This window comes from Leucopleurus acutus (genome assembly GCF_964270905.1).
Source record: "Leucopleurus acutus genome assembly, chromosome: 5".
In the NCBI taxonomy this organism is placed as follows: Eukaryota; Metazoa; Chordata; class Mammalia; order Artiodactyla; family Delphinidae; genus Leucopleurus; species Leucopleurus acutus.
The window spans coordinates 80,736,686-80,750,121 of NC_139147.1; the positions used below are offsets into that span (position 1 = coordinate 80,736,686).

Consider the following 13,436-nt stretch of genomic DNA (forward strand, 5'->3'; position numbering starts at 1 on the left):
CTACCACTTCTCAGCTGTGTGATCTTAACAGGCTACCCGACTGCTCTGATGATGTTTCCTCATCTGTAAAAATGGAGAAAACAGTACCTACCTCTTAGGGTTATAATGAGGGGAAAATGAGGCAATTCATATTAATTACCTTGCACATGGTAATAAGCATGCAATATATGTTAGTAATTATAATCCTCTCCCTCAGTCTCTCCATCACTTACTATCTTGCTAAGCTTTTTTCCTTCTTTCTTATCCCCTATTCAACTCATTCTTTACTCAGGGTGCGCCTGGATCACGTGTTCATCCTGGTACCTCACTGCCCCTAGAACAAGCCCGTAAAGGTATTAAGTCAAACTCTATAGGAAACAAAGTTCTACTATTACTACTCTCAAACATGTCTTAAATCTGTCTCCATCTCTCTTGTCTCATTATTTCTCATGTGAGCTCCCAATAAATTTTACTTAAACCTCAACTGTAGCTCAAATAAAATTAAAATATAATTTTAATTTGCTCACATGTCTGGCTTCCCTTAAAACTGTAAGCATTTCAACCACCAAGTAATGATTAGCTCCATAGCCCCAGTGCCTTTGTGTCCAATGCCCAGACCGTGGAAATCATCCAATAAACATCAGTTGCACAGATGAAAAAACAATTTTTTTGGCTACCTGCTGGACACTGAAATTAAAATCCAGTCATCACCACCTCCACATAAACCACATTTCCTGCCCTCAAAGGGTTGAGAGACAAACTTAGTGCACCTGAGGCAGAAAACAAAACAGCTGAATAAATGTAATGAGATTAATGACAGAGCAAACTATATGATATCGACCGTATTTACACAAAGAGCCCCAAGAAAAGATACCATCTTGGCTAGAGTTAGAAATGAAGACAGGTGCTGTTATTGAAATGGCTGGCTATAACCAGAAGGCTTCAAGAAGAAAGATGTGAGCAGGAGTTTTGAATAGAAGATTGAGAAGTGAGGCAGAGCCCTGGGGGCTTCGTCAGTGGCCAGGGATAGCAGATGAGAAATGGTAGTGTGTAAGGGCGCCCAGCTCAAACTGGAGCCCAAAGGAGCTGCTGGAAGAAGAAAATGGCAGATAGTCAATCAGAAAGGAGAGGGTGGTGAGGACCCTCCATCTTGAGTACTCAAATGTGTCAAACCAAAAATAAGAACTGTTCACAGTTACAGAAAATAAAACTTGAGTTGGAGAAAGCCCTCAAATTCCTTCGCCACTCTTGGATGCTTTTTGTTCTTCTAACACAACAGATCTGTACATCAGAAGATACAATCTCTTTGTGTTGGCCGACAGAGATGGGGGCTCAGATGGTCTCCTTACCAAAGTTAATACACACAGGTGCCCTTTGAGCTCAAGCTCAAGGTTGATGAAAGGACGCACAGCTCACGCTCCCTTCCTCTCACCCTCTCACTTCATCTTCCCACGTTTTCACTCCTCGCGAACAAATTCCTGGACCTCAACGTACTTGCCTGCCGCAGAGCCCAACAGTTTGCAGACAAGCGTTCCCCAGCATAGTCGGCCACCATCCTTAGCATTAGTGGAGCCTCACTGAGAGTCACTAGTAACAGAAATCTCTCTCTGCCACAATCACCAAAAGATGCCTTGAGGAAGGTCATGGTTGTCCACATTAATAAAGGTTAGGGATGACTGCAAATGTGAATATAAGGGTCTGCCATCCCTGTGATACGCTCTGTATATAGCTTTTGCTCTCTGTCACCAGTCAGGGTAACTAGTCCCTAAGTTTCCTCGTCAAGAGAAGCAAAACTTCCTATTATTCCAATAAGCCAAAATTATATATACATAATAAGTTTTAACTTGTGAGTCACATAGAGCTAGGTTTGAAGTCCGCCTCCACTGCTTACTGGCTCTGTCACCCAGGGCAACTGAGCTGAATTCTTGGGCCTCAGTTTATTCGTCTGTACACAGGGATAGTGTTACCTCTATCATAGGGTTGTGGGGAGAGTTAAATGAGAAAAGAAACACCCAGCACACAATCAGTGTTCAAGGTGGCAGCTATTATCATGGATCTTAGAAACAGAAGTATCCTGGGCAATCATTCAGTGGGTTTCCTTCCGCTTTTAGCAGGGCCTTACCAACTGCTCTTAGTCTGGAAGAAAGCTTAGGCTGAGTTTTATCATCAAGGTTGAGGTTGGAAACAGAAGATCAATGGGTCAGGGTAGGGGTCAAGCCTTTCTCCAGGCTCTCACGGGACAACATTCCCTGACCATGAACTGTAATGTATGTGCTCACAGGATGAGCCTTGAGAACTTAAAAACAAAGACAAGGGGCTTCCCTGGTGGCGCAGTGGTTGGGAGTCCGCCTGCCGATGCAGGGGACACGGGTTCGTGTCCTGGTCCGGGAAGATCCCATATGCCGTGGAGCGGCTAGGCCCGTGAGCCATGGCCGCTGAGCCTGCGCGCCCGGAGCCTGTGCTCCGCAACGGGAGAGGCCACAGCAGTGAGAGGCCCGTGTACCGCAAAAAAAAAAAAAAAAAAAACAAAGACAAGGGCTTCCCTGGTGGCGCAGTGATTTGAGAATCTGCCTGCTAATGCAGGGCACACGGGTTCGAGCCCTGGTTTGGGAAGATCCCACATGCCGCGGAGCGGCTAGGCCCGTGAGCCACAACTACTGAGCCTGCATGTCTGGAGCCTGTTCTCCGCAACAAGAGAGGCCGCGATAGTGAGAGGCCCGTGCACCGCGATGAAGAGTGGCCCCCGCTTGCCACAACTAGAGAAAGCCCTAGCACAGAAACGAAGACTCAACACAGCCCAAAATTAATTAATTAATTAATTAATTTCTTTTAAAAAATTCTGACTTTCTAACTGCAAGGAAGTCAGAATTTAAAAAAAAAAAACAAAAAAACAAAGACAAGAAGACCTGGGAACACTGGGAAGAGATAGAAAGACATCTGCCCACCAGCAGTCCCTGAGAAACATGAAGTGCCCAGCGCCCTGATGGCAGGACTGCGGGTCTAGAGGCTCAGAAGCTATGGAGGAGACCAGTGCAGGTTGCCCAGGACACAACACAGGAAGCTATGGCCCCAAAATATATACATGCTTTGGCCTCTGCTTTCCCTCCCAGAGTTGGGATCATTTCTGACTTTGCATAGCTCCTAAACTCAACCTCCGCTGGAACCTTCACACACCCAAGTCCTCCCCAGCGCATGCGTGCAGAGGGCAGACACACACCTGGCCCCAGGTCCTTAAAGCACACCCGCTATGTGCTGTCACAGATTGATTGAACAGGAGCAACAGGGATCTTTGAAGGCAGCTCATTCCATCTGCCGATAGTTCTGAGTTTATAGTTTTAGAATGTAGGTTCACTGATCCAGAATCTACTTCCCTTGACTTCTACCTTTAAGATCTAGTTCTAGGACTAATGAATTTTTAAAAGATGAAAGTCTTTGCATGATATTTTTTCAATCAATTCATGTCATAATACTCACAGCTAATATTTATTGTGGGCCAGCGGTGTCACACCTTACAGGCAGGAAAGTACCATATAGTGTTTCCTGAACTTCCCAGATCTTAATATCATCCTGGGTACCTATTATATCCACTGCTCCCCAGGCCCCAGCCAGGCGGAATCAGAGAGCCCCAGGTGACTAAGATGAGGCAAATTGGAGACTGGCGGCCTAGTGGATCAGGTGAGGCAAACCTGGGTCCACTACCTGATTCCATCATTTACTCACTATGTGACCTTGGGCAAGTTATTTAGCCTCTCTGCGCTTCAGTCCTCTATCTGTGACTTCAGAATGATAACAGCATCTACCTTTAGGGTATTCAGAGGAATAAATGAAATGCCATAAACCACTTAACACAAACCCCGTCAATAGTGTCATCATCACTGATCCTATTGACTCCATAGCAACGCTGTTATTTTCGCTGAGTGCTACAAAATTTGCAGTTAAAATGGGTGAGACAAGGATTTAAGCTCAGATCTGACCATCTCTAAAGTGTAAGTGCCTACACCCAGCAGCAGGGGAAGGAGGAGTTAAATGGGCAAGAGGCCCAGTGGCACAGGATGACCGGGTCCCGGCTCCAAATTCACTCTCGGACTCAGCTCGACTGCATCCTCAGGAGCTAACATCAGGCAGGAGCTGTGGCCAGCAAGACGCCCCCAGCGCCACAGTAAAGAAAGAAAGGTTGCCCTGGACTTCCTCCTGCCTCTGCTTCTTCTCCCCCGCTATATGCCACCCGCCTCCCCTTCCTTTTGGGACCATTCAGAATGCCCACTTTTTCTCCAGGTCTGTACCCAGCTCTCCGGGGAGGCAGGCTGGGAACAGGGTTGAAGAGGCTGGCCTGGGGAGTCGGGCAGGCCGTGCTTCGCTCCTCAACTGCCAGGCTTTGCGTTATGGCTTCATTCCTCTGGGACCCTCTCTCTCTGCAATGGGGTCCATTTGCAGGAATGCTCGCAGCACACTGCCTGGCCCACCTGTCAATCAGTTAATAGCACCACAGCCTTAGCCTATCGCTTCTCTTTCTCTAAAGTCCCGTGACCTTGCATTTCAGTTAAAGTGGGGCCACCTGCGACTCATACTTAAATAGTTTAATTAACGAGCCCTTATGCATTTGTCCATACAAATATGCCCCAAGTACAGGTGATATAGAAATAAATAGGGTCCAGTTCCTACTCCTGAGGCCTTAGAGAAAGGGGAAGACCCATAAACTGACAGGTGGAAAGATCAAGTAAGGCATTAGGAACTAAGAGCTGGGGTGGTACCAACTCTGCTAGAGGAAGTCAGAAAAGGTAAAGTTCATCCTGGGTTTTGAAGGATGAATAAGAGCTTACCAGGCAGAAAGAGGTAAGCCCAACAGAAAAAAAAAAAAAAAACACAGTGCAAAGGCTCAGTCATGAAAGTGGGCCTGTTGTACTTAAGGAATGGTGAGAAGCTGTGAAGGGTGAGAGTATGAGAGCTTCAGGGATGGGAAATGGGGTTCAACGGGATTATCTGCTCCAGACATAAGTGTATCTAGTCCCAGTTTATCCTGGAAAAAAACTAGGACTGATGGAGGTTTTCTAAGCAAGCAAGTGATAGATTATTTTCTCTAAACTCTGAGTTGAGCTCCTAGCACTAAAAAGGAGCTTTGATGGGGCATGAAGAGGAGCCATTTCAGTTGACAGAGGAGAAGGTGCCAGACACCATTTCTCCTCAGCCCTGGGCTGGCCTGCAGCCTCACCATCTACCCCACCAAACCCTGACCCAACTAATACTAAACTCTAGTCAGGTCTCCACTGGAATACAAGCTCCAGAAGATCTTTACAGAGAGATGGGAAGCCACAAAGATGAGAGACAGAGGAGGTGGGACCAACTATAGGGATAAACCAGAGGAGGTCAGGGAAATATTTTATGTCTGCTGGCTCACGATGTCCTGAAAGGAACATGAGCTTTTTGGTCCAGATGGACCAGGGTTCGAATCCCATCTCTACTCCTTACCACCTGCATGACCTTGTGTAATTCATTTGACATCTCAGAGGTGGTTTTCTGATCCATTACATGCAGATAACAAGCGCTACCTCAAAGACTTGTTCTGAGGATTAAAACTACATCATTGATTTCAAGTGGCCAGCATATCACCCACTGTAAGACGGATCTCTAAATATTACTCAACTGATTTTAATATTTAATATTACTTAGCTGATTTTAAAATCAGCTCATTTTTGTCTTATGGGGGAGGAGGACATCAGACTAAAAGACCTTCAAAAAACCACGGGTCCCACTGAAGCAGAAGGGAATCAGCCCCATGAGACACTCTCTAAGCAGTTACGAATTCCTGGGTGAGACCCCGATCCATCCCTTCCAAGTTTCTCTCTACCCTCGGTGGCTGTTTGCAGTTTCTGTAGGATAGGATCACATTTCCCACCAAAGCCCCTGGGCCCAGGAGAGCTTGGGGCCTTGCAGCCTAGGGCTTCTCAGAGGGCTCACATGACAACCTGGCAGGGCACAGCCATTCCCGGCCAAGGCATTAATAATACATGGCTTTTTCCACAAACTCTGACAAACAGTCTAAAGCGAGAAGTGCAAACATTGAGTCCAAATTCTCACTGGGGCTGAGGGCAGAGGAGGCCAAAATAACTTGCCTTATCAGGGCTAAGTCATGGGATTGAGTCAGAGCTCTTTACACGGGTGGTGGCCAAAGGAAATGGCTGGTGATAAAAGCTAAGAAATGTAGGGGAAACCGTGTTCCTTGGAGAATAGACTGCCTATGTCACCTCTGAGTGATTTCAGTGGAATGTTTCAGTGACCCAGAGGCACAGAGAAAGGAGTTCGTGAGACACGGCTGAGGAATGAATTAGGCCACGGACAGTATCTCAGCAACAGCCCCAAACACAGCAGCCACCACAGGCAGCCCAGAGACCCCGAGGCAGCGGACCTTAAGAAGCACAGGTCAATCCCCTGCACAAGCAGGGGGACAAGTAGAGTAAGATTCAGCAGGATTTTTGTCTCCTTTGTACCATATCAGCACCAAACTAGTGCCTGGCCTCAAGGCACTCAGTTGTATGAAGAACTAAAGAGATACGTGGTGGAGGAAGAACACAGGCTCTGGGTCCGGCAGCACCACTTAGTAACCATGCAAATCTAAGCCAGCCCTTGTCCTCTCTGAGCCTCAGTCTTCTCATCAGGAAAATGGGACAATGACAAGTACTTTGAAAGTCCTTGTATGAATAAAATAATGAATGGGAAAGCCCCTACAAGAATGGTAGGCAGCAGGCACTCTAGAAACAGACTTCTCAGAATTAGCCCTCAGTCCTCCAATATAGATGAGTCCTTGAATACCAACTGTTGCCAATTCTCACAGTTGGAAGAGGGAGGAGGAGATTGGGAGGAACAATGAAAAGAGAAGCTAAAGCAACTGAAGATGATAAATCCAAGTAAAGAAGACCCCTAAGGTCACCCCTCCCCGTGTAACCTTGGACAAAGTCATGTACTTCTCTGGGTCTCAGAATTCTCTGGTAAAATGGGGGGCTAGGCTTAATCAGTGGCCTTCACATTGTGCTCCAGGAAGCCTAGAGAGTCCGTGGAGACACTGAGGGGCTGTCTTGGGGTGGGGAGAAAGCAGACAGGCAGGCCCCCAGACAGCTTCAGGAAGCTTCCTATGGAAGGTGTTCTTCTGAAGAAACCGTCCCACACCTGGTCCTTAACTTTTTGGGTTTTTGGGGGGTCTTTTTTTGCGATACGCGGGCCTCCCACTGCCCCCCCCACCGCGTTGCGGAGCACAGGCTCCGGACGCACAGGCCCAGCGGCCGTGGCCCACGGGCCCAGCCGCTCCGCGGCACACGGGATACTCCCGGACCGGGGCACGAATCCGTGCCCCCCACATCGGCAGGCGGACCCTCAACCACTGCGCCACCAGGGAAGCCCGGTCCTTAACTTTTTGAAAGCTAATGCTTTCTCCAAAGTCACCGGCGTCCTCCCAACTACCGGTTCTCTCCAGGAACCTAGTCCAGGACCCTCACTCTCAGGGTTGTGCAAGGCGGGTTGGCACCCAGTGCCTCCTTAAAGTTTGCACCCGAGGCACCCCACTCGCCTCACACGAGTACCTGAGTCCCCGGCCCGTCTTCAGCGCCCGTACTCACTCACCTCCTTCGCATCTGGCACCTCCCTCCCTGGAAATCTCTCGCCGCTACCTTCTACGGCGCTGCCTTCCAAAGGGACAGCGTTCCGCTTCTTTCTGGCTCCTCTCCTTCCTCCTGGGCAAGAGGAATGGGACAGGGAGAGAAAAGTACGCCAGGCAAGGGGAAAGCATGACGTGGAGGGGGCTTTGGACAGGCTGAGCCTGAGCGGTTGGTTGAAGTGCAAAAGGCAGCTGGGTAAGGCAGGTGTGGAAGCTGGGAGAAGGGGTTGGGACAGAGAGATTTTCTCCCCTACCTGGCAGGATCTTCTCTCCCACCCACTTCTTTTTTCCTTGCCGCCCTTCCCCTGCTCGCATCAGGTCCACGTCACCTAACGTTAAGACGCTCTCGATAGCCTCCTAACCCATGCCCACTTCCCATCTCTCAGCTCACGCGAGATTACTCTCCCAAGCCCAGCTCTGAATAGTCACAGCCCTCCTCCAAGACTTAAAATAGCATCTTCCCTGTTTGCTCCACCAAGTCCAAATTCCTCAGTCTAGCATCCCAGCTTGCACTCCCGCCTTACCGCCACGCCTCCAAGCAACACCCCACTGCATGCAGAGGCACCCCTAAGCTGTAGGCCACCTGGTGAGCCGCAACTCCCTGATTTTCCCCGCACTCTTTTCCTCCTTCGGTACACCTCACCGCTCACCCCAAGTCCACCTGTCGAATCTTCGCACTGCAAACAGCACACCCAATCCAATCCCCTCTCTTCCCAGATCCTGCATCCAGGCTTGCCAAAGCCTACAGCAGTTTGCAGATGTTGGAGAGTACACTTCCCTCCTTCTGCTTGGCCAATAATTTCAGTACAATAGCAGTATTGCAAAAGCAAGGCCCTTGCCTCATCAATTACGAGCCACAAGGTAGAAAATAATCACCTGCCCTGCAGCAGCCACAAGCAAACTGTAAGCTGCAGGTGGGTTACATTTAACAATGTATCTTCAATAGGAAGCTTGTCAGCCACAGGGAAGCTGCCATCTCCACTTGTTTCTCTCTTTATTGCCTTTTGCACCTAGCCCAGCTGTGGGCTCCAGCAGGCTCTCAGTAAATACTAATTGAATTAATTAATGAGATCCTCCTGCTGGGAGCACAGAACTAATTCCATAAAAAGGAGTTACGGAGCTATTGCCGTGAAAAATAATCCCTTGCCTTTTCCATTTGAAGATGACCCAACCAATGATGGAAATGTTCTAAAACTGGATTTTGGTAATTGTTGCACAACCCAGTAAATTTACGAAAAATCACTGAATTTACACTTAAAGCAAGTTAATTTCATGGAATATAAATTATACCTCAATAAAGATGGTTTTTAAAAAATCTGTTTGACGAATAACTCTACCACGGTGGCTCACTGTGTAATAAGTTGACTGAGTCATGAGCACATTCAAAAACAAAGAAACAACAGAAAAGGATGACCCAGCCCTGTAAGGTGTGGCCCTGAGCTTAGTCTCGGTCCCCATGGGGTCAGCAGCAGCTGTGAATGGTTGGGGATGGGTAACCTCATGGAATAGTCTGGGTTGTTATGGGGGGGAGAGCACTGGGATGGCCAGGCATCAGGTCAGTCTATAGTCAGGACGCAGCTTAAAGTGAGCTGATCCTATAGAACATTCCACATGGGCCTCTGCAGTAGATCAAGGCTAAGGAATCAGACTCCAAGCCAGAATCACTTCCCCGAGGACGCATCCTCCGATCTCAGACTGGTTCACTCACACAGCACCAGAGAATTGCCTTTACAGAAATCCCACAATTCATGAGTTTACACTCAGTTGTGTTATTATTAAATTCATATTTGTCTCTCTCTGTAGACCACGTGCTGCATGAGGTCAAGGACTGTAGCTCTGGGGCTCACAGTGCCTAGTACAGAAGCAAGCACAGAGTAGGTGCTCATTCTTAAAGTTGATTGGATGCTGAATGAGTGAATGGACACTCATCTTTGACTGAAGTGGAGCAAGGGATACAGACACCCACTTTCTTTCAGTGCAGCACGGCAGTACAGCTGGGTGTTCACGATTGTTAAGGGCCCCTGTAGAGGAGAGGGAACCAGCGTTCTCTAGGGGGGTAAGTCACTACACCACCCCTACTTAGCCCTCCCAATCTATCCACTAGGGATTGTTACCGCCCTGTTTACAGGTGAGGAAACTGAGGCTCTGCACCTGGAACCCAGATCTGTCAGGTTGTTGTGGGAATTAAATGAGTAAATATACATAAAGCACTTAGTACCTGGTACATCATAAGTGCTATATAACTCTCAGCTACCATTATTATTTTCCCCAGCACATTAAAGCTGCCTCTCGATCTGTTAGCGAAAAGAAGAGAAGATTGTGAGCACAGGGAGGGCCCGAGGCCATGGCAGCTTCCCCTGGCACCTCAGACCTCCAAACACTGAGAAAAGTCATCCTGGGTCAGCTCCAGAGGTTTCTCCAGCTCAGCTGCCAGTAAGTACAGATGCTGGCACACGGGGACCAGGGAGGGACAGGGTGGAGGTAAAAAATCAACACTTACAGGTTGTTTGCTCCTCTATGGGAAACAAACAAACAAAAAAACCTCCCCTGGAGAAATACTCAGCTCTATAAAATATCACTTTCCTGGAGCCACCCAGGACAATGAAGAAAGATCCTGTAGCCGGCTAACTGGATCAGAAAACAAGGGAAGCCAGACTTCCAGGGCAGCTCCAGAAATGGTGGGAGGGGGCTATCAGCACTAGGGCCTTTTGCTTCTCACACTTAAAAGGTACAGTCTGGGGTCTAGATTCATACAGCCGACCTGACCTGAGAGCAGAAAGGTTAAGAGTCACACAACTATAGCCACTAGAGAAATGGAAATGAAGACCACAATGAGCTACCACTGCACACCTATTAGAACGGCTAAAATTAAAATAGGACACCCCAAATGCTGATGAGGACATGGAAAAAGTGGATCTTTCCTTCACTGCTGGTGGGAACAGAAAACCATACAGTCACTGTAGAAAACAATCTGGCAGTTTCTTAAAAAGTTAAAAATACACTTGCCATACAACTCAGCATTTATCCTGGAAAAATACAGAAAAAATGTTTGGGCTTCTGTTTTTTTGGAAAAATTAAATTTATATGGGCTTCCTTGGTGGCACAGTAATTGGGACTCTGCCAGCCAATGCAGGGGACACGGGTTTGAGCCCTGGTCTGGGAGGATCCCACATGCCGCGGAGAAACTGGGCCCCGTGCGCCGCAACCTCTGGGCCTGTGCTCGAGCCCGCGAGCCACAGCTGCTGAGGTCCGCGCGCCTAGAGCCCGCGCTCCACAACAAGAGAGGCCACTGCAGTGAGAGGCCCGCACGCTGCCGCAAGGAGTGGCCCCTGCTTGCTGCAGCTGGAGAGGGCCTGCGCGCAGCAACAAAGACCCAACGCAGCCAAAAATAAATAAATTTATTTTTAAAAATCAATTAAAAAATTAAGTTTATGTTCACATAAAAACCTGTACACAATTGTTCATAGCAGCTTTATTTGTTATAGTCAAAAACTAGAAACAACTAAAATGTTCTTCATTAGGTCAATAGTGAAACTGTGATACATCCATACAACGGAATACCACTCATCAGTAAAAAAGAGCAAATTATTGGTACACTCAACAACCCGGATGGACCTGAAGTGCATTATGATGAGTGAAAACAAGCCAGTCTCAGAAGGTTGCATATCATATGACTCTATTTACAGAACACTCTCAAAATGACAAAATTATAGGGATGGGAAAAGGGAGAAAGGGCTGGGCCAGCGTGATGATGAATGGGTAGCATGAGAGAGACATTTGTGTGGAGGAATAGTTCCATACCTTGATTACCGCGGTGGCTCCACTAATCTAAACATATGAGAAAATGACACAGCTCCACACACAGTTGTACTAACCTCAGACTCCTAGTTTTGATATTGTACTATAATTGTATAAGATGAAACCAGTGGAAGAAACTAAATGAAGGATACACCAGACCTCTCTGTACTATCTTCACAACTCCCCCTGAATCTATAATTGTTTCCAAATTAAAAGTTAAAAATAAATAAATAAACGAGGTGCACAGCCAGTAAGAGGGCATCTGGGATTCCAGCCCACATCCTTCTACTCCAAAAATCCCAGGGCTCCAATCAAATGACTTACAATTTGGTATGCACCATGACATTCTGTATCTCCGTGCCTCTGCACATACAAACTTTTACCTAGACTGCCCTTCCCCTGCCTAGCTAACTTATAATTTCCTTTAAGACCCAAGTCACAGACCTTTGCATCCTGGAAGCTTCCCTGACTTCCCATGCTAAGATTACTGATCTTCCTTTGTACTTCCTGAGCACAGCACTAGTCAACTGAATTGTAATTCTTAGTTTATGTGTTACTGCCTCCCACTACGTGGAAGCCACAGAACTGCAAAATATATTTGCAATATATTGCAAATTAAAAAACTTGTCTGTAGAATATATGAAGAACTCTTACAATCCAATCCTAAGAAGACAATCCAATTTTTTTAATGAACAAAAGACCTGAACAGACATTTCGTCAAAGGAGATATGCAGATGCCAAATAAGCACATGACAAGATGCTCAACATCATGAATCTTCAGAGAGATGCAAATAAACCCATGAGCTATCACTACCCACCTATTAGAATAGCTAAAACTAAAAAGACTGACCACACCAAGTGTTGACAAGGAAGTGGAGCACCTTAAACTCTCATACGCTGCTGGTGGAAGTATAAGCTAGTACAACTGCTCTAGAAAAAAGCTTGCCAGCTTCTTAAGAAGCTAAACATACACCTACCATATGACCCAGCCATTCTACTCCTAGGTATTCACCCAAAAAGAATGCATATGCCCCACAAAAGATTTTTCACAAATGTTTATAGTGGCTTTTTTTCAAACGGAACACCTTTTTATTGAAGTATAGTTGATTTACAATGTTGTATTAGCTTCGGGTGTACAGCAGTGATTCAGTTATATGTATATGTATATATATATATATATATATGTATATTGTTTTTCAGATTCTTTTCCATTATAGGTTATTACAAGATACTGAATATATAGAGTTCCCTGTGCCATACACATCCCTGGTCCTTGTTGTTTATCTATTTTATACGTAGTAGTTTGTATCTGCTAATCCCAAACTCCTAATTTATCCCTCGCCACGCACTTTCCTCTTTGGTAACCATAAGTTTGTTTTCTATGCCTGTGAGTCTATTTCTGTTTTGTAAATAAGTTCATTTGTATCATTTTTTTGGATTCTACATGTAAGTGATATCAAATGGTATTTGTCTTTCTCTGCCTGACTTATTTCACTTAGTATGATAATCTCTAGGTCCATCCACATTGCTGCAAATTTATATATATATATATATATAGGCTTTATTTTAACAGCCAAAAATTGGGAACAACCCCAAAACTCTGTCAACGGATGAATGGATAAACAAATCTTGGTATTTTCATATGGTGAGACACTATTTAGCAATAAAGGAATGAACTACTGATACACAAACATGGATGAATATCAAAATAATTATGCTGACTGTAAGAAAAACATATGCTGTATTGTGCTATTTATGTAAAGTTCTAGAAAATGCAAACCAATCTCTAGCAATAAAGCAGATTAGTGGTTGCCTAGGAATGGGAGGCAGGACATGGAGAGGCGCAGAAGGGAGGGATTAGGTGAAGGAAGAAACTTGAGGGGTTGATGGTTATGCTCATTAACCTGACTTGTGCGGAGAACTTCATAACTGTATACATATGTCGAAACTCACCAAATTGTACAATTTAAATATATGCAAGTTTTTGTCTCTCAATTATACCTTAATAGAGCTG

The 13,436-nt window shown here is 46.2% G+C and overlaps 1 protein-coding gene across 4 annotated transcripts in view; it reads right to left on the reverse strand.

The window, feature by feature from the left end:
- ST6GAL1 (ST6 beta-galactoside alpha-2,6-sialyltransferase 1) overlaps positions 1 to 13,436 on the reverse strand; it is a 147,805-nt gene that overhangs the window by 98,369 nt on the left and 36,000 nt on the right. The window lies entirely within an intron of this gene.